The sequence below is a fragment of the Macaca fascicularis genome, chromosome 9 (assembly GCF_037993035.2).
Source record: "Macaca fascicularis isolate 582-1 chromosome 9, T2T-MFA8v1.1".
NCBI classification, from domain to species: Eukaryota; Metazoa; Chordata; class Mammalia; order Primates; family Cercopithecidae; genus Macaca; species Macaca fascicularis.
In genome coordinates this window covers 30,607,131-30,628,639 of record NC_088383.1, presented here as the reverse complement: position 1 = coordinate 30,628,639, position 21,509 = coordinate 30,607,131, and the positions used below count along the sequence as shown (strand labels likewise).

General features: G+C 41.9%; 1 long non-coding RNA gene across 1 annotated transcript in view; it reads right to left on the bottom strand.

The window, feature by feature from the left end:
• Window positions 1-7,779: 7,779 nt before the first annotated feature.
• The window catches only part of LOC123575539 (uncharacterized), a 42,893-nt gene continuing 29,163 nt past the window's right edge, over window positions 7,780-21,509 (bottom strand). The window contains exons 2-3 of the long non-coding RNA XR_010577884.1: window positions 10,555-10,773; window positions 7,780-8,896 (exon numbers count right to left, since the gene is read on the bottom strand). This is a non-coding gene — a long non-coding RNA (uncharacterized lncRNA). The remainder of the gene's footprint in view (window positions 8,897-10,554; window positions 10,774-21,509) is intronic.

Sequence of the window (21,509 nt, the reverse complement as noted above, 5' to 3'; positions counted from 1 at the left end):
CGGGAGGCTGAGGTGGAAGGATCCGTTGAGCCCACCAGTTCAAAGCTGCAGTGAGCTATGATCTTGCCACTGTACTCCAACCTGGGGCAAAAAGACAGAGGGAGACCCTGTCTCAAAAAATTTTTCAAACCTACTTACAAGAGGGGATAGGTGTCTATTTGTGAAGATAAGGACCTTCCCTTCTAGACAAAGAGGGCTACAGGTACCCAAAAGGCAGGAGAACCCATGGGATTTAGGGATACTAAATAGGGCCTGAGAGTCTAATGGAAAAGATGATATATTCTGATTTCCTACTACATTTTCGAAGTGTGGACCAATCAAATGTTTCACTGCACTGGAAGATATTCAGGCAAGTCCCAGGGACCTGTGGAGCAACATACACACTGTACATTTTAGCACAGGAAAAGAAAAACCCACAATTTTTTTTTTGCTGTGGAAATTGCTTGATCTGGCACAACGAATCTCAGCCAATCCATCAAAAAACTATTTATTGAACACCTACCATATGTAGACTTGGCTAGAACTTTGCCCAGTCTGCTTGGCAGAGAATATCCAAGCCTAGACTCACATCGCCCTGCAACTGGAATCAGTTAGAGTGATTTGCAGTCTGCTTTAGAAAATTTTGAAAAACTCAATTTCTTGGAAAATCTTCCATTCACCCTGTAGTTCTTTTTCCTTCTTGTTGGGTGATGTGAGAAAGAGAAGGAAGAAAATGTTGTCCTCCAGTGGGTTTATTGGTGGTGACCAGAGCTTCATTGTTAGAAACAAAACCAAAACCACAAACAGAGGAAAACAAAATGATTCTCTCTTGTCCAGGAATCTGCTACCATCAGCTTTTCCAGTGGGAACCTGACCCTCATTGCTTAGAAGTATCTCACTTGTAAAGCCCACAATAGGAGAAACTCCCTCAAGGGAGCAGTGAATAAAGTGGTTCTCAAGCTTCGCTTGTTCAGGCCTGGAGCACACTTGGAAAAGCTCATGGGAACAAAATCAGCTAGTGCATGGAACAGATACCATGGCGGAAACTTAAAGGAGGTCAGTAGGACAACGTCTGTTCCACAGTGGAATCAAAGGACAGCTGGAGATCTGACAACAAAATGGGCCTGCTTCACTCCTTCCTGAATATAAACATGTCAGCTCAACTCCACAGACACTTTCTGAGTACATTCTTTATACCCAGTTGAATGCTTGCATAAGCAGTGCAAGAGGTACGTTCTTGTGTCTTTTTCACAATGGGGATTGGCTGTTCACAGAGTTCACATCTCAGTGTTACTGAGATACTAGTTACTCGTGGAGGGGTAAAATGTGATCTATCAGAATGATTCTTTCTTGGGGGAACCCATGGGTCAGACAGAACTCATACATAATTTGAAAAATTTCGCCAACCCTTGTATTTGCCAATAGTTGAAGAGCACCCCATGCTTTTTAGTCATCTTTGGAACATACTCAATTTGGGGCTGCTTCTGTTTCCTGCATAGAAATTCTACTCTCATGTTTGAAGAACCAGCAGCCATGTCATAGCCTTGAGGATGGAAGCCACATGCTCAGGATGGTGGAGGAGGAAGGTAGAAGGAGATGGTGTTTCCAATGACTTCATGGTGCTGTCCCCATCTAGAGTTCCTTTACAGAAGAGAATGAACCCTGTGTGTTTAAGCCTCTGTAACCAGGTGATGTGGTTTGGCTGTGTCCCCACCCAAATCTCATCTTGAATTGTAGCTCCCATAATTCCTATGTGTTGTGGGAGGGACCCGGTGGGATATAACTGAATCATGGGGCAGTTTCCCCCATACTGTTCTCGTGGTAGTGAATAAGTCTCACAAGAGCTGGTGGTTTTATAAAGGGAAACCCTTTTAGCTTGGTTCTCATTCTCTCTTGCCTGTCGCCATGTAAGCCATGCCTTTTGCATTCCACCATGATTGTGAGGCCTCCCCAGCCATGTGGAACTGTGAGTCCATTAAACCTTTTTCTTTATAAATGACCCAGTCACAGGTATGTCTTTATCGGCAGCATGAAAACAGATGAATACACCAGGTTTTTAGCTAAGTGTAATTCCTGATAAAGGTGGTTCCTGACTGTGTCATTCAAAGGAGATAGAAGAAAGGTACTTAAATATCTAACAATAAAAGATGGATGAAATAAATTATAGTAACATATCGTTGGCTACCAGTTGGTTCTTTACTCAACACTCATTCATTCATTTATACGTTACTTATTAAGTGCCTACTATGTGCCAGGCATAGTATCAGACTTTGGGGGTATAGTAACGAACAAGCAGATATGGTTCATACCCTCAAGGAATTATACAAGAAAGTGCACAGCACCCAAATCTATTCCACTGTAGGCTGTGATCCTGTTAGATTGTGCTTCCAAGGCCGGTCCTATGAGTAGGCAACATTGAGTGGCTACCCTGGAGCCTCAAGTGTGTGCATGCTTCATACCATTCATTTTTTTCAAACCTCATTAAAATTCAGTTTGAAGCCCGGACGCGTGGCTCATGCCTATAATCCCAGCACTTGGGGAGGCTGAGGTGGGCGGATCACCTGAGGTCAGGAGTTCAAGACCAACCTGAAGAACATGGTGAAACCCGGTCTCTACTAAAAGTAACGAAAATTGGCCGGGCATGGTGGTGCATGCCTGTAACCCCAGCTACTCACGAGGCCGAGGCAGGAGAATTGCTTGAACCCAGGAGGAAGATGTTGCAGTGAGCCAAGATTGCGCCACTGCACTCCAGCCTGGGCAACAAAGCGAGACTGTGTCTCAAAAAGAAAAAAGTTTTGGAATTTGTCTCTCAGTCTATCCCATGGCTTCTGTGAAAGAGGCTGTCAATTCGGTGTCACCTTTCAGGTATGATCATCTGGGGCACATCCCACACTGGCTGAGCTACACAGAGACCAGATCCTTCTAGAAACAGTGACTCTATTGTTGTTTAAAAACATAGAAAAGAGGCTAAAAGGAAATATATGAACAATGTTAATAATGAATGTGGACTGCAGAGTCAGACGATCTTTTTTCCACTTATTTATATTTTGTAAAATTTTATAAATATGCATTCCTTTGAAAAAAACTTCACTGTGGTATGACATATTAGGCCGTTCTCACGTTGCTGTAAAGAAATACTAGAGACTGGGTAATTTATACAGAAAAGAGATTTAATAGGCTCACAGTTCCGCAGGCTGTACAAGAAGCGTGAGAGGTTCTGGGGAGTCCTTAGGAAACTTTCAATCATGGCGGGAGGTGAAGGAAAGCAGGCATGCCTTAAGTGGCTGGAGCAGGAGGAAGGGGCTCGGGGAGGTGTCACACACTTTTGAACAACCAGATCCCATGAGAACTCTCTCAGTTCTCATGAACAGCTCCAAGGGGAGAACTCTGCCCCCATGACCCAATCGCCTCCCACGAGGCCCCACCTCCAACATTGGGTATTACAATTCCACATGAGATTTGGGTGGGGCACAAATCCAAACTATACCGTGTAATATACAGACATGCATCATAAGCATATGCCTAAGAATGGAATAGCCAAGCCATGGAACAAACATGTTTAGTTTTAATAGGACTGTGAGTTTTCCAAAGTAGTTATGAGATGTATTATTGCTAAATTTTTTTTTAAAGTAATTTACAAAGCATCCTGGCACAATGCTGTATTACCAGAACATTTTCCACATATATTTAAATCCATTCATGATAGAATTCTTTGAGGTCTTTTTTCTTGATAGAAGTCTTTCAAGTCTGTTTCTTTTTTCTCAACAAATCATTATATGCAACTCACTTTCCTGGACACTATAGAGGGTAAAAAGATGTTCCAAATAGAGCCCCAGACTTCAAGAAGCTAATAATCTAGTGAGGGACGGTGAAACTGCGGGAAATACTAATGCATGCCCAGCATGACAAGTGACCCCCCAACCCCCCCACCCCCGGAGGAGCACAGAAAAGGATACGGAAGACAGAAGCTGGAGAAATTACTAGCACACGGCAGGAAAAGTCAAGAAAAGCTTCTTCTAAATGACAATGTTTGGGGTAGGTGAGGAGAGATGGGCAGATTTTAACTAGAAATGTAGAGGCTTTGGAAAAAAAATTTTTTTTTTTTTGAGACAGTTTCGCTCTTGTTCCCCAGGCTGGAGTGCAGTGGTGTGATCTCGGCTCACTGCAACCTCTGCCTCTTGAGTTCAAGCGATTCTTCTGCCTCAGCCTCCCGAGTAGCTCTGACTATGGGTGCCCACCACCATGCCTGGCTAATTTTTTTATTTTTGGTAGAGATGGGGTTTTGCCACATTGGCCAGGCTGGTCTTGAACTCCTGACCTCAAGTGATCTGCCCACCTTGGCCTCCCAAAGTTCTGGGATTACAGGTTTGAGCCACCACATGCAGCCAGGAAAAACATTTTAAGAAGAGGGCATCGTGCAAACAGAGACATGGAGGGGGAGTCTGAGGGAATGGTGACCAGCCCAAGTGAGGTGAGGTGCAGAGCGTAGAAGGGGACAGCCCAGGACAGCAGGCAGGAAAGACAGATGGAGATGAAGATCCTTCATTGCTGGGTTAAAGTGTTTGACCCTGAGTCTCAGGGTAACCAGCAGTCTTTGAAGCCTTTGGTCAGGATGGGCTGTGTTATGCTACAGTAACAAACAATCACAAAATCCCAATGGATGAGAACCTCAAGGTTGACTTGTTGCATCTGTTACATTCACAAGTCAGCTGTAAAGGTGATTCACAGTATCCTTACCCCAGAACTCAGACTGATGGAGTTGCCACCATCTGGAGCATACTGGTCACTGTGAAAGAAGGGAGAGAGAGCTCTGAATGGTCTCATCCCAGCAATTCAGTGTGCGGGTCCAGAAGTGACAGACACATGACATTTCCAACAATACCACAGTCCGAAAGTGCACCCAGACCATGTTCCTGAGAGTTAGGGTGCTGGGTGCTCTTTGTGAACGGTACTAATGCCTTCTGCAGGGTAAGCGACTGCCAGAGATGAACTCTAGGACAATTATTTTAGCACACTGCGTAGGATGGAATGAATTGGAAGGAAAATGGGGACTCAGCAGCCATCTAGAAGACAGCTGAAATCATCTGGGTGAAAAATGATTCCCTGATACAGTGGCAATGGGAACAAAGAGGAGGGAACAGATGCACAAAATGTTATAGAAAAGGAATTTACAGAACGCATAGACTTCTTGGATGCAGGTGGCAAGATAAAGAGAAGATTCGAAGATGGCTCCAGGTCTCCAGCCGGGAGGATGCTGATGACGGCAGTGCCAGGAATTGGAACAGGAAATGGAAGGTAAGGAATATTTCTGTGGGATGAAGATGAATTACCCAGGGAGAAAAAAAAGGTAGTTTTCCTTTTTTTGTTGTTGTGCAAATGCAAAGCAAAACAAAACCAATTCACTTGGCAAGTCCCTGTGAGCACCTGCTCTGAGCTCAGTGTGGCATATTTTATAACCCCACACTGTAGAGAATTCAGCAGCCTACACACACACACCCCTCTACAAGTGATGGCTTTTATTTTGTTTTCGGGTTATTGAAACTTTGCTCATCTTAACTTCTCCTTCCTTCCTTCCTTTCTTTCTTTCTTTCTTTCTTTCTTTCTTTCTTTCTTTCTTTCTTTCTTTCTTTCTTTCTTTCTTTCTTTCTTTCTTTCATGAGACAGAGCCTCACTCTGTTGCCCCGGCTGGAGTGCAGTGGCATGATCTCAGCTCACTACAACCTCCGCCTCCCAGGTTCAAGCTATTCTCCTGCCTCAGCATCCCGAGTAGCTGAGATTACAGGTGTGTGCCACCAGGCCCAGCTAATTTTTGTATTTTTAGTAGAGACGGGGTTTCTCCATGTTGGCCAGACTGGTCTCAAACTCTTGACCTCAGGTGATCCGCCCGCCTCAGCCTCCCAAAGTGCTGGGTTTACAGGCATAAGCCACTGCACCCGGCCTCATTTCAACTATTTTGGATAGAAAATTTCCAAATTGCCTTATAGACTAACTTGTCGCAACTCTGTTTAAAATGACTGCCTTATTCATCTGTATGATTTCCATATCTGTACAATCCCCATATCTTTCCTAAAGTTTTGAATATGGAAGGGGCTCGGATTGAATGAAGGAATTTAGCTTTTTCGCACCAACTCAGGGCCACTGTTACGCACAGTGACTGTGGCCCTATGCTCTAAGACATCACCACGCTTTCCATAGACACGCGTCTGCTCTGTTGTCACTTCGTCCCTTTGTTGGTCTTGCGGCAAGCATTTATGACCCCTAGAGACTCTTCCTATGATAATCTTCACATCCTTACCTTAGTATGCCAAAGGCAAACAAGCAAAGTGATTGAAAATCTCATTGTGATAGCGAGTCAGCAGACTCCAAGTAAGAAAATAAGAACCTGTCTTTTGAGAAAAACTGAGCTCTAGCACCTGGCAAGTAGCACCTGCTCCCACCCGCTTCACCAGCAGGTAACACGGACTGGCCCGCCCACTGCACCAGGCCTCACGCCAAGCACTTCCTGTGTGTTTCCTCCAGTCCCCTGCTAGAGCCCTGCTCATTTTGCACAGGAGGAAATGGGTGCTCAGCGAGGTCCCAAACTTCACAAGTGCCAGGATCAGGATTCAAACCTCAGTTATCTCCTAAGCACATGCATTGTAATAGGGTTTCACAGAGGGTTTTTGCTTTGCCTCTGCCTCTTTTCTCTGTCCTCCTCTTCTTCCTCTTCCTCCTCCTCATTTTTCTTTTTCCTTCTTTCTCTCTGTCTCTCTCCTCACTTTCATTTTCATTTACTTTGGCATTTAAAGTTTCATTCCAGAGATATAATGCTGCCAGGAGTCCAACCTTTCAATAAGTTATTTCTGTAACTTTTTTTTTTTTTTGTGATGGAATCTCGCTCTGTTGCCCAGGGCTGGAGTACAGTGGAACGATCTCAGCTCGCTGCAATTCCCACTTCCCGGATTCAAGCGATTCTTCTGCCTCAGAGTAGCAGGGATTACAGGCGCATGCCACCACACCCAGCTAATTTTTGTATTTTTAGTGGAGACAGTGTTCCACCAGGCTGGCCAGGCTGGTCTCAAACTCCTGACCTCAGGCGATCCGCTTGCTTCAGCCTCCCAAAGCGCTGGGATCACAGGTGGAGCCACCGCGCCCAGCTATTTCTGTATGTTTTTATAGTTGCCCTCAAGGAGTTAAAAATTTTGCAGAGGACCTGGGGCGTGAGATACAATGTGAGAACTCTGAAGGTAATTGATAATTCGGCGATCAGTTGGATGTAATAGCATGTTGATAAATCTCTAATTCCCACCACCGTCTGATTTCATCCTCATTGCTCATCGCTTTGTATCCAGTCTCTCTCAGTTTCCAGGCTGGTTCTGTTTCTCCCTTGGAATGCCCTTCCCTCACCTCCTGGTCTATCAGAAATTATATTTAGTCTATAAGACACAATTCAAGTGGTATAGCCATTATATAAAAGCTTGTCAAGAAATTCACCATAGAACTACCAAGTGATCCAGTAATCCCACTTCTGCATGTATCCAAAGGACATGAAATCACTACCTGCACTACCATGTTCATTGCAGCACAATTAACAATAGCCAAAATATAGAATCAACCTAAGTGTTCATCAGTGGACCCTTAGTGTAAAGATATATATACACACACACATACACACACATAAATATATATATATATATCATACATAGCATATGCAATTTATATATTATATATATGTCATATATACACACATATATATGCGTGCACACACACACACATATATATATAATGGAATATTATTCAGCAATAAAAAAGGAGGCTGGGCACAGTGGCTCACACCTGTAATCCCAGCACTTTGAGAGGCTGAAGCAAGCAGATTGCTTGAGCCCAGGAGTTTGAGACTAGTCTGAGCAACATGGCAAAATCCCATCTTTACAAAAATGCAAAAATTAGCCTGATGTGCAGGTACGCCTATGGTCCCAGCTCCTCTGGAGGCTGAGGTGGGAGGGTCACCTGAGCCCGGGGTCGTTGAGGCTGCAGTGAGCCATGATGACACCACTGCACTCAGCCTGGGCAACAGAGCCAGACCCTGTCCCTTCCCCCTTCCAAAAAAAGAGAGAGAGAGAGACGAAATAAAGAAAGAAAGAAAGAAAGAAAGAAAGAAAGAAAGAAAGAAAGAAAGAAAGAAAGAAGAGAGAGAAAGAAAGAAGAGAGAGAAAGAAAGAAGGAAATCCTTAGTGAACATGGAGGGCATTATGTCAAGTGAATTAAGAAGGACAATTGCTGTGTGGTATCACTTATATGCGAAATCTTAAAAAAAGAAAAAGAAAAAAATTGAAATCATAGAAACAGAGAGTAGAATGGTGGTTTTTCCAGGGGCTGGAGGTTGGGGAATGGAAGATGCTGGTGGAAAAGTGCAAACGTTCAATTATAAGATGACTAAGTTCTGGGGATCCAGTTATGGTGCTGACAGTTAATGATATTGTAGCATAACTTGAAATTTGATATGGGAATAGATCTTAAGTGTTCTCACCAAGAAAGAAAAAAGGTAACCCTGTGGGGTGATGGACTTGTCAATTAACTTAATTGTGGTAATCATTTCATAATGCATGCATGTATCAAATCATCATGTTGTATGCCTCAAATATATACGATTTTATTTGTCAATTATACCTCAATAAATCTAAGGGGGAAAGAAACGCAATTCAGGTGACACCTTCTCCGAGGTGGCTTCCTGAGCTCTGGTGACAATCAGCAGCTTCCTCTTCTGTCTTCTGTCTCTGCTGTATTGGATCTCTCCATGTGGCTCTCTTCCCTGTTCGTCGTCTTTGGAGTTGATGATGGTAGGTTTCTTTCCTGCTGGATTATGCCTGAGAGGTAACAGCCATGTCCCCAAACCTTTGCGGAGTCTAGAAGGTGCTCGTTCTTCTGTGTCTGTGAGCTGAAATTTTCATAGAGAAAGAGACTATGTATTTTAGCAGATCATGCATAACATCTAACACAAGCAATGCAGCCTTGGGACGGGTTTGACTCTTGCTCTCCAGTGTCACTACCAGTGGGAAATTGTTCCTTCCACCATAAGCCCTGAGATGTGCTAAATCACCTAGAATTTCTTTGTCCTGTTTATCCTACCACTGGAACTTAGAAACCAACACTCCAATATGAAACCCTCAGAAGCAAAAGTTTGTCTCTGACCTTCTCTTGCCCTCCCATCTGTCAGTCCTATTCTTCTCCCTTGGGAGCCAAAGAAAATAGAATCCCCCTTCCCCAAGGCAAGTCCGAGAAATCAGAGCCCCCTTTCCCCAAAGCCAGCCATAAAACAAAAGACCCTCATTGTGGAGAGGGTCCTTCCCCAAAAGGAAGGGACGCGTGCTCAGAGAGGCCAAGAAGAACCTAGACAGACAGCCTTTGCTGGGTTTTCCCCACTCTGTCTACTAGCCTTAGATCTCTGGGTTTTCATTCTGAAGGCTCTCGCATACACGTTAATAAATTCGTATGCCTTTTTGCTAATGAGTCTGCCTCTTGCGCGTGATTTTCAGTGAACCTTCAGAGGGCAAAGGAGAAGGTTACCCTTGGCTTCTACACTACAACACGCAAAAAAAAAAAAAAAAAAAAAAAAAAAATTCTTTTTTTGATTTTTGATTCTTCTCAATAGGTTCAACATGTCTTACCATTTAAATCAACAATCCTTCAAAAATCATTTTATTGTGACTTTATGAAGCTTGCTTTAATCTAATACAATAGCCAAAGTAAGTGACTTTTTAGCTTATATTCTTAAGAATACGACCCACTTCAAAAATTGCAAGAAAGGGCCAGCACAGTGGCTCACGCCTGTAATCATATCACTTTGGGAGGTCGAGGCAGGTGGATCACCTGAGGTCGGGGTTCAAGACCAGCCTGAACAACATGGTGAAATGTCATCTCTACTAAAACACAAAATTATCTGGATGTGGTGGCAGGAGCCTGTAGTCCCAACTACTGCGGTGCTGAGGCAGAAGAATCACTTAAACATGGGAGGTGAGGTTGCAGTGAGCCGAGATCGCGCCACTGCATTCCAGCCTCAGTGACACAGCGAGATTCCGTCTCAAAAAAAAAAATTTACAAGAAAGGTCAGCAAAATCAATTGTTGGCTCTACATAAAGGTCTGTGGGACATTGCCCAAAAAACCTCCTTAGTAATGGTGTTGATATTTTCATGGCTGCCCAATTTGTATAGAAAAGGTCAACAAGCAGCTCTTTCATAATTTACACTGAACTAAACCTCACTTATTTCCTTTCACAAATGACTATGTCCTATGGACTGAAAATATGCATCAAAGGCTTGGGGTCTGCTACTTAGTTAATTCAACAAATATTTATTAAATGCTTACTATATGCAAAAGACAATTCCAGGCATTTGGGATGTAGCAGTACCTAAAACAGGCAAAAATCCTGCTTGCAGGAGCTCTTTGTAATACATTATCTAATCACTATGCTAGGCATGTTCACAGTCCTGTGAGAGGATTTTCTTGTGTTTCTATCAGTGAGAAACTAAAGCTCAGGCAGAATAGGTGGCTAGATCAAGATAAACGGGCTCGCCAGCAGATAAGTGTGAATTCACCTCAGTTCTTCTGGTTGCAAGTTTTGTTCTACTGGAGTGCATTTTCAAAACTGGTGTTTCGAAATACTTTTCCAAGAGGCAGATTTTTTCTAAAAATTGCATTCCATATTTCAATCTGTTTGGGAAAGACTTTTTGCCACAGGTTGGGTTCTAGGACGAGATACTAAGATGCATTTTTGCGTGGAAGAAGTTCTTAGGGCATGTTCTTAAGATCAACCCCTGCGGAAGGGAAGGGAAGAAAGCAGGATTAGACAGAGGGAAAATTGAGTGGCAATGCAGTCTTAGGGCAAGCCTCAACTGACACTGCAGGGAGTTCTGATGATCAGATGACCCTTCAAGGCTGTCCTGAGATGACCATGCCTTTATGTCTCCAAGCCAATCAGTTAGTGGATGTAATCCATTCCAGGAAGTGGGCATGACCTTGGGCAAGGTAGTTCTTTTCAGCTGAGCGAATCCCCAAAGGAGAGGTAAGAAGTGGTTTCCACAGATACTGCCAGCAGCTGGGGCAACAGATCCTCCATTCCTAAAGAGGCATCTGGGACATACATCCTAGCATCCACCAGACTGTGGTATTTGTAAGTACTAGATTAAATGAAATGAAACACGCTTCTTTACTCCTATCCGTTTAGAGCTTTTAATGAGCAGGTTCGTACTGTGAAGCTTCAAGAGGGAAATTTACTATGCAGATTTTTCCCAAGTTTATTTAAACTCAGAATATTTTTGAGGATCTGTATTTATTAACATCATCTGAAAAAATGTACTTAGGATGCATGTGTACCAGAAATTACAGTGCAACTGGACAAATGCAAAAAGATGGAGATGCAAAATGCAGTCATATACAAAAATGAATTCAAAATGGTTCATAGACCTAAAACGATACAGCTCTTAGAAGAAAGCATAGGTATAAGTCTTTGTATTGTGGATGAGGCAATGGGTTCTTAAATATAGCACCAAGAGCATAAGTGACAAAAGAAAAATAGCTAAATTGGTCTTCATCAAAATTGAAAACTTTTGTGCTTCAAGGAACACCATAGAGTTAAAAAAAAAAAAAAAAAAGAAACCCTACAGAAAAGAAAAAACATATTTGAAAATCATATGTCTGGTAGGAGACTTGTATCCAGAACGATATATGAAGAACTCTGACAACCCAACAATAAAAGGAAAAATAACCCAACTTAAAGACAAGCAGAGAATTAAAATAGACATTTCTCCAAAAAGACTTAGAAATGGACAATAAGCACATGAAGGGGTGCTTGACATCGTTAGTCATCAGGAAAATGCAAATCAAAACCACAGTGAGAGACCACTTTACGCCACTTCAGATGGCATAATCAGAAAGACAGATAATGAGAAGTGAGGGTGAGGATGTGAAAAAATGGGAAAGCTCATATATTCCTGGTGGGAATGTAAAACGGTGCACCCAACTTTGGAAGACAGTCTGGCAGTTCCTGAAAAGGTGAAACAGAGTTACCACATGATCCAGCAATTCCACTCCCGTGTATGGACCCAGGAGAACTGAAAACGTATGCCCACACAAAAACTTGTACACAAATGTTTGTAGCAGCATTATTGAAAATAGTCAAAAAGTGGAAACATTGCTAATGTCCATCAACTGATGAACAGATAAGCCAAATGAGGAATAGGTGGGCATAAAAAGAAATGATGAAATAATACATGCTTGTAATGGTTAATATTAGGTGACAACTTGATTGGATTGAGAGATGCATAGATAGCTGGTAAAGTATTGTTTCTGGGTGTTTCTGTGAGGGGGTTGCCAGAGGAGATTAACATTTGAGTCGGTGGACTGGGAGAGGAAGACCCACCCTCACCGTGGGTGGGCACCAACCAATCAGCTGCTAGTGTGGCTAGAACGAAGCAGGTGGGAGAAGGCAGGATGAGCTTGCCTGCTGCGTCTTCTCACTTTCATTTCTCCTGTACTGGATTCTTCCTCCTGCCCTTGGACATCAGACTCCAGGTTCTTTGGCCCTTGGACTCTTGGACTTACACCAGTGGTTTACCAAAGGCTCTCCGGCCTTTGGCCACAGACCAAAGGCTGCACTGTCGGTTTCCCTACATGGAGGCTTTTGAACTTGGACTGAGCCACTACTGGCTTCCTACCTCCTCAGCTTGCGGATGGCATATTGTGGGACTTCACCTTGTGATCATGAGAGCCAATTCTCCTTAATATTCTCCCTTCCATATCTATATTATGTATATCCTGTTGATTCTTTCCTTCTGGAGAGCCCTGACTAACATACAATACTGCATGGATGAGCCTGGAAAGCACTGTACTAAATGGAAGAAGCCAGACACAAAAGTCACATGTATAATTCCATTTGTATGAAATGTCCAGAATAGGCAAATCCCTAGAGAAATACAGATTTCCAGGGGAGTGAGGATATTTTCACTGACTGTCCAACTAATAGTTTGTTAATTGTTCATGTGCCTATCCCTGTGGGGTAAGTATTTTGGGGAAGCTTTAGTGATTTATAGTTTCCCAAGGAAGCTAGACTGCAAGCTGAATCTAAAGGGAGGAGTGAGTTTACAGATGAAAAGAAAATAGAAAAAAATGCAAAGGAAGAAGACGCCAGGTAGAAGAATTAGGATGGCACCCTTTCTTTACCTGTCATTTTTAATGTCACTTTCTGCTACCATCAGGACTCCTTCCTAGGGGATTAAGAGCAAAGAAATGACAATGCTTTAACAGTGTCACAGTAATTTTTTTTTTTTTTTTGACAGGATCTCACTCTGTCTCAAGCTGGAGTGCAGTGGTGCTATCATGGCTCACTGTAGCCTCAACTTCCCTAGCTCAAGCGATCTCCCCCCACCTCAGTCTTTGGAGTAACTGGGATTAAAGCATGTGCCACCACACCCAGTTAATTTTTGTAGAAGTACTTTTATGTTCTATAGTGAAGATTTAGCAACTCTGTTGTAATGGGTTATTGCTATTTGTATGAAAAAACATAATAGACTTCAAAATATAATAGACTACAATAGACTTTTAGGACTTACACCTTACTCAGAATTTCCTCCCTTCTGGATGTTTTGGTTTTGCTAACCTAGTCCAAACCCATCCCACAATCTTTTTTTCTACCTTGATTCTCATGGTCCCACTTTTGGCCACCAAAGAGATAGACACTTTTCCCTACAAACCTGTTCTTTCCCATCTTAGTGCATGGAATTAAAATTCTCCTAGTCACCCAAGCCAGAAGCATGAGAGCGGCTGTGATTCCTCCCTCCCTCTCCCATCTCAGCAGCCAATCTATCATCAGCTCCTAGAAATGGTGCATTTTAACTGTCTTGAACACAGCTCTCTCATCTCTGCTCCCCATGCCAATGGAGTAATTTAGCTCTTCATGAATTCTCTGGTGCTTGGATTACTGTAACAGCCTCTTCTGGTCTCCAACTGACATCCCCTCAATCCATCCTTAATCCAGTGACCTCAGTAAACTTTTAAATATGCAAATCTGATTTTGGCTTCACTCAGGCTTAAAATTCTGCACTCTACATGGAACCTAGTATCAATCCCCTTGGATGCACATTCCCCAGTCGTCTGAACTAAGGAAGTCACCCTGACCTTTAGTATGCAAATAAAAGTGTCTCAAGCTCCCTTCTCCCAGTGATAGAAAGCCAGTGTCCATCACCAGCTGACCCCACATTCTTCTCTCCAGGCCTTCCCAGAAGGCTGATGTCTCTCCTGGTCCCCAAGTGTTCTGATTTCCTGCTTCAACTGAGTCTCTATCTCATTTGTGTCTCTGTAGCTATCTCTCTTATTCCCTCTGTGGTATCTCTCATATCCCCGTGGCCCTAGAGATTGGTGGGGAGAGAACAGTGCCTAAGAATTTGACCCAGATACAGAAAAGATAATTGATTTCAAGGTTTATATCAGTGCTGTCACTGAAAGGTAGACTCTCAAGTAAGAGACAGTTTACATAGAGAGACTCTTCCTGCATTTTGGGGCACCCAAAGTCAGGTCTAAAGTAGTTTGGGGAAGGGATACAGAGAAAAACCTCTATGCATGAAAGATACACAAATATGTTATTATTGGAAGCCCTCTTCTAGTGAAAAGGACAAGAGTTCCAATAAAATCATGGGAAAATGGGGACCGGGGATAGACACAACTCAGGAACAATTCCCTTGGTGGGAATGGTGGGGACTTTTAAGTGCAGACATGCTCCAAGTACAGCCTGAAGTCATTGCTGAGTATAAAACACACCCCCTCTCTTTGACCTCTCTAGGTATCTCCAGCACAAGGCATTAGTGTGTAGTAGAATTTTCCTGAAGGTTTGGGACCATGGAGGAAGACCGCATTGCTCTTAAAGCAATGACTTCCATGATTCTTGTTCCTTCCCACAGTGTAGTGAATAACTCCTAATGCACCATTTCAGTCTTACTTCTCCACAGTGTTTTAAGGTCAGTTCAAACCCTCAAAGGGCAAAGTGCAGAAGTTAACGTTTTAACAGCTTTGGATTTTCAAGTTCCTGTTACTGAAGTTGGCAATGCGTGTTAATGTCCAAATTGTCGTCATAAACGTACAAACATAGAATGATTTTTTGGATTTTATTTATTTATTTTTAGACAAAGTTTGCTCTGTCACCCAGGCTAGAGTGCAGTGGTGCTATCTCACTGCAACCTCTGCCTCCTTGGCTCAAGTGATCCTTCCACCTCAGCTTCTCCAGGAGCCGGGACTACAGGCTCATACAGCCACACTCAGCTAATTGTTTTTGTATTTTTTGTAGAGATGGAGTTTCAATATGTTGCCCAGGCCAGTGTCAAACTCTTGGGCTCAAGAGATCCACCCACCTTGGCCTTCCAAGTGCTGAGATTACAGGCATGAGCTGTTAAAGTGCTGGGATTACAGGCATGAGCCACTATGCCCAACCTAGGATGAATTGTATCATTCACTTTTACTTAAAAAACTGGACATTTGAGCTGACAACATTTCACACAACGTGGAAATTTTCCTATTATATGTGTTTGAAAATGAAAAGTGAGAGCACTTTATACAATGTGGTTTTGACATACTTCAGTGGAAGGCTCCATGTCCATTCTAAAAGCCTGGAAACATTTCTATTTTCCAGGCTTTTGTCATCCATGATCCTCCTGGATGGCTCCTTTGCTATTCTGGGAGCAGCTTGAGGACAGTCATCCTGGTCAGCTCTGGACTCCATAGATAGTAAATTCCCTTCCCTGTCAGTGCCTCTCAACTTACACATCTAGATTTTCCAGAAATCTCCACCAACTTCTGAGCTTCAAACTCCAAATATCTTGTACTTTATTTCCCTTCTATGCCTCCTCTTCTTTCTTTTGTTCATCTTCTTCATCCTAGAAACACAACTCAGACCTGGATTCAATCGCACCTTAAATAACCTATTTCTTCTTTGGTCCGGATGCCTTTGGTCTAATTGTATATTACATTAAATTGGAAGTTTTGACTGAGGTACCAAGGTACAATCAAGATCAAGTTCCGAGTGAAACAGACAACCTGGGAAGACTTGTGAAAATCATGAAACAAACTGGCTGCAGGACTCTCAAGTCCCTTCCTCACACCGAGGCCATAAAGTAAGTCTGAAGTGGATTTGGTGAGGAAGGATTTGTGAGACCAGTTTCTCTGGAGAGAGCTGTTTTAGGACGACCTCCCCTCCAAGCAGGAAAATGGGAGATGTACTTGCATCAGCTTGAATCAAAAGAAGGTGGCTTCAGATGACCCCTTGGAGGCTTTAAAAGGTGTCCCTGGATGTAGGATGGTGGCAGACATAGCCGACTAAACTAGCGTTTGACTCTCTGTTGAGAAATCTAAATGGGAGCGACAGTCTGGCCAGCTACAGTTGGACAGATCGAAACAGAGGAAGAGGACCTGGGACCTGCTTGCGTGTCTAGAGTCTGTTGGGGCAGATGAAATGACACAGTTGCCAGTGCTCTGAGCCAGTGAAGTCACCTTAGAACATGTGAATCAAGCTGCCAGAGGGGTGTGCTGGCCTCACTTTAGAGGCTATGGAAGGAGTAAATGACCAGTTAAGCCAGAGGACAACCCACCCAGGTGAGAGATCTCTGGAACTGGGGGAAAGTGGGGAAACAGGGCCTCCAAATAACTCCAAATGCCACCAGATAAAGAGCTTTGAACAACTGCCCAAATTCAGAAAGCCCAAAGCTGTATGATGACCTTGTCGGTAAAGTAATAACTCCCTTGCTTCTCTGACCCATCCTCCACACTCCCACCCCTGACCCCACACCAGCCCCAGAATGACAAAAACCAGAGTTAGCAAGCTGGGGAAGAAAGAAAGAAGAAACCATTTCCCAAGAGGCAGGAATCCAGCGGGCCCTAGTTTTCAGGGGAGAAAGGAATTATAACTTGGAATGAAGTTGAAATTTTTTGCTATTACATGAGTTTGGACTTCTAGAATGGAGACCGTATTTTATAACTTACAATGAATGTAGGAATTTTATTGTTTAAGAATAATCTCTAAAAAGTCATCAGATAACTCAAGTTTTAACCAGCAATTGGACATATTTAAAAATTCTATGGTGGTTATATGTCATAATCTTATTTGTTTTATATCTAGTTACATAATATGCCCATTAAATAATCCTTCTCATAGAACCTCCCCCTAGAATAGGGGTTGGCAAAGTTTTTTGGTAAAAGGCCAAATCAAAAATATGTCAGGCCTTGGGGACCATAGAATGTCTTTTGCTACTACGCAACTCTGCCATTTTAGTGCAAACACAGCCACAGACACTACTTCAATGAATGGGTGTGGTGTGTTCTAATAAAACTTTATTTACAAAAACAAGTAGAGGGCCAGATGGGCCACAGCTTGCTGACACCTTCTGTAGACTCTAGGTTTCTGGAAGGCAGGAGCTCTGTACTGTATCTGAAACACTCTACACATTGTAAAATAATGACTAGATAAAATAGAGTAGCTTCTCCCTCACCCATAGTGCAAATTCAGTTCATTTCAAAAAAATGCTTTTTGTTGTCTTGTCATAAACTCCCAAGAGAAAAGAACTGGTATCCTTAGGGAGAATAACCTGAACAAAAAGGCATTTGATTGAAGTTAGAGGAGCTTATTTCTACATGAGTGAGCTGCAGAGAACAGTAGCACTTCAGAGCATCTAAGCTTATATAGGTGCAAAGAAGGTATATATTCCAGTACATTAAATTCTATGCATGTGCTTTGTAACTAGATCATTGAAATGCAAGTTTTGAGTGGATATGCCTTCTCTTCTTTATCATTTTATGATTGATTTGATATGATGTCCTGGACATAGGGGATATAGTTAAATGTTTCTTAAATAAAGGAAGGGCAATTTTATTCAGTAAAGAGCCAAGGGGATACTCAAAAATGCATATCAATGGAAGAAATGCATTTTTAAAAAATGCATGTTAATGGAAGACATATCTTTACTCGGAAGATTCTGTTAATTAGGTGATATATGATAGGGGGCCAAGGAATACAGAAGCTGTGATCAAACTAGGAGAAAGAAACCCCTGATGCTCAAAAAGCAGTTTTATCTTTGATCATTTATCATGAATTTATTTTTGTCCAGGTGTGACAGCATGACATTTTGTCAATGGTGTACACATTTTATTGCAATTTTGTTGAATGACCATCTTAACAGCACAGATATTACCGGTATTGAGCTGCAAAGGCCTCAGGGCTATACAGAAATCCTAGGTTTGTACTTGAATTGGACAGATCCAGTGAAAACCAATCAAATACCTACTATGTGCCAAGCATCGTGTCAGATACTCTCACATGCATTATCTTGGAAGAGAGTATATGATATTGAACGGGAGCACAGTCCTGAAGCCACACTGCCCAGATCTGGCCATTGGTTCCATTACTCGCTAACTTTGAGACCTTGAGCAAGAAACTTAACCTTTCTATGCCTCAGCCTCTGTATCTGTAAGATGATGAAAAGTGATAGTTCCTACATTAGAGGACTGTTGTGAGGAATAAATGCTAGAATATATTTTAAGCCCTCAACACAGTGCCTAGCACATACTAAGCTCTCAAAAAAATATTAGCTATTATTATAATCCTGTTGAATGTATCCTTACAGCATTATGGTGAGTTTGGCCTGATTACCTTCTCCTACCAAAGAGGAAACTCATGGCATAACTTCCCCCAGGTCACTCAGGGCCAGAACTCAAGTGAGCCAAGCTCCTGACCGTAAATCCAATGTTCTGTTCATCTCACCATGAGGCCTTCTCAAGGAGGACTGGGTCGAGGTGCCTTCCTTCATTCACTTACTCGTAGCTTTAGCTCCAAATTTGCATTAGAAAAAAAATCTAATCCTTAGACTGCACCATTTCCACTTCCAAAAACTAAAATTATGTTTATGATGAGAAACTCTGAGTAGAGGTTCCATAAAAGTATTACATTTTTCTTCATCATAAAAAAAGGTGTTTCTTAAAAATAGTGTTACTTTGTTAGGAAGTGTAATAATAGCTGTCTTTTTGTGTAGTGTCCCTGGCTATTATTCAAAGCCAAGCCCACTATCCCTTCATTGTTTTTTTGTTTTTTTTTTTTCTTTAAATCAGGAAAGACCTAAAATTTGGCTCTGAAAATTTCCTTAATTTGGAAGAAGAAATAATCCCCTGGAAGTCCAGTTGGTATGACCAGAGGAAAAACAAAGCTCTAACAAGAAATGAGCAAAATTGAAACCACGGGGTTTTCAGAATTAAATTGTTGAATTTATGTCACATCCTGTCTTGGCTGTCCTCTAGATATATCTGCCAAAAGTAACAAAAATTGTTGCTGCAAGCAGAAATCTTCTTAGGTAGTGACACTGATCATACCTCCCCCTGAGGAGCCTCGGGGAAGCATCTGGAGGGAGCTTAGGGGCAGGCATGCACTGAGTCATTCCCCGGGGGAGCGGGATTTCTTTAAAGCCATTTCAGACAGAAGAATGGTCACCCTCTGACAGCTGAACAGCTTTCTCTGGCAATTTCCAGAAAATCTGCTTCCAGAAACAGTTTTTTCTTTGTTTCATCTCCACCACCAAGCATTTATAGGACGTCTACTCACCTCTGGGGAGGCATCCAAGATGCGTGGGGAAAAATAATACATAAGATACCTATAGCCTTGAGAACTTATAATCTAAGGTATGGATATGCAGAAAAAGTACATAGGGCCTGGCATGGTGGCTCACGCCTGTAATCCCAGCACTTTGGGAGGCTGAGGCGGGTGGATCAGGAGTTTGAGACCAGCCTGGCCAATATGGTGAAACCCTGTCTCTACCAAAAATACAAAAATTAGTCGGGGGTAGTGGCACACGCCTATAATCCCAGCTACTCAGGAGACTGAGGTAGGAGAATCACTTGAACCCGGGAGGTACAGGTTGCAGTGAGCCAAGATTGCATCACTGCACTCCAGCCTGGGCGACACAGTAAGACTCCATCTCAAAAATAAATAAATAAATAAATAAATAAATAAATAAATAGAAAAAAGAAAAGGTACATAGATAGGAAGAGGCATTATGTCAATACATGGCCGGACATAAGTGACAATATTTATATCATCACTATCTGAACCACTTACACTCTTCCAGCCTCCGTTTCCTCTTTGTTACTGAGCAGAAATTAATAAAATGGAAACTAAAAAAAAAAAATACAAAAGATTGACAAAATTAATAATTGTTTTTTTAAAATCTAAATAAAATTGACAAACCCTTAGCTACACTAACAAAAAAAAGAGATGACTCAAATAAATAAAATCAAAACCAAAAGAGGAGACATTACAGCCGACAGCACAAAATATGATACTATCAACAACTACATGCTAACAAATTGGATAACCTAGGAAAAGTAAATAAATTCCTAGACACATACAACCTACCAAGACTGAATCAGGAAGAAACCGAAAATCTGAGCAGACCAAAAATGAGTTAAGGAGATTGAATCAGCAATAAGAAGTCTCCCATCAAGGAAAAGTCCAAGACCAGATGAATTCACTGTTGAATCCTATCAAACACTTGAGGAAGAACAAATACCAATTCTTCTAAAACTCTTCTAAAAATGTGAAGGAGAGGAAATACTTTCAAACTCATTTTATGAGGCCGGCATTACCCTGATGCCAAAGCAAGACAATGACACTACAAGACAAAAAAATTACAGGCCAATATTCCTGATGAAAATAGACACAAAAATCCTCAACAAAACACTAGCAAACTTTATTGAAAAATACATTAAAAGGATTATTCACTATGATCAAGTTGGATTTATCCCAACTCAAGGATGATTCAACACATGTAAATCAATAAATGTGATACACAACATTAACAGAATGAAAGACAAAAGCTATATGATCATCTCAATAGATGCAGAAAAAGCACTGGACAAAATTCAACATTCTTTCATGATAAAAACTCTCAACAAATTAGGAAAAGAAGAAATGATTCCCCAACACAACAGCATCCATGTGTGACAAGTCCATAGCTAACGTGACAATCAACAGTCAGCAAAATGTTGAAGGTCCTTCCTCTAAGATCAGGAATAAGACAAGGATCCCCACTCTCACCATTTCTATTCAATATTGTACAGGAAGTCCTGTCCAAAGCAATTAGAGAAGAAAAAGAAATGAAAGACATTCAAATAGGAAAGAAAGAAGTGAAATTTTCTCTGCTTCCTGAAAACATCATCTTACAAGGAGAAAACCCTAAAGATTTTACCTAAAATTGTTCAAATTTATAAATAAATTCAGTAAAATTATAGCATAAAAATTAACACGAAAATTACAGTATACACTAGCATCAAACTATCTGAAAAAGAAATTAAGGAAACAATACTATTTACAAAACCTTTTTAAAAGTAGGATACATTTAATCTCTTTATAACCGAGGAAGATGAGGATTTCACTAAGCTCTAAGGTGGCTTAGAGTGGAGGCTGAGTGAATCTCGAAATTGGTGCAAACCACATAAACTCAAGTATTCTCTGTCTGGGCAGGGAAAG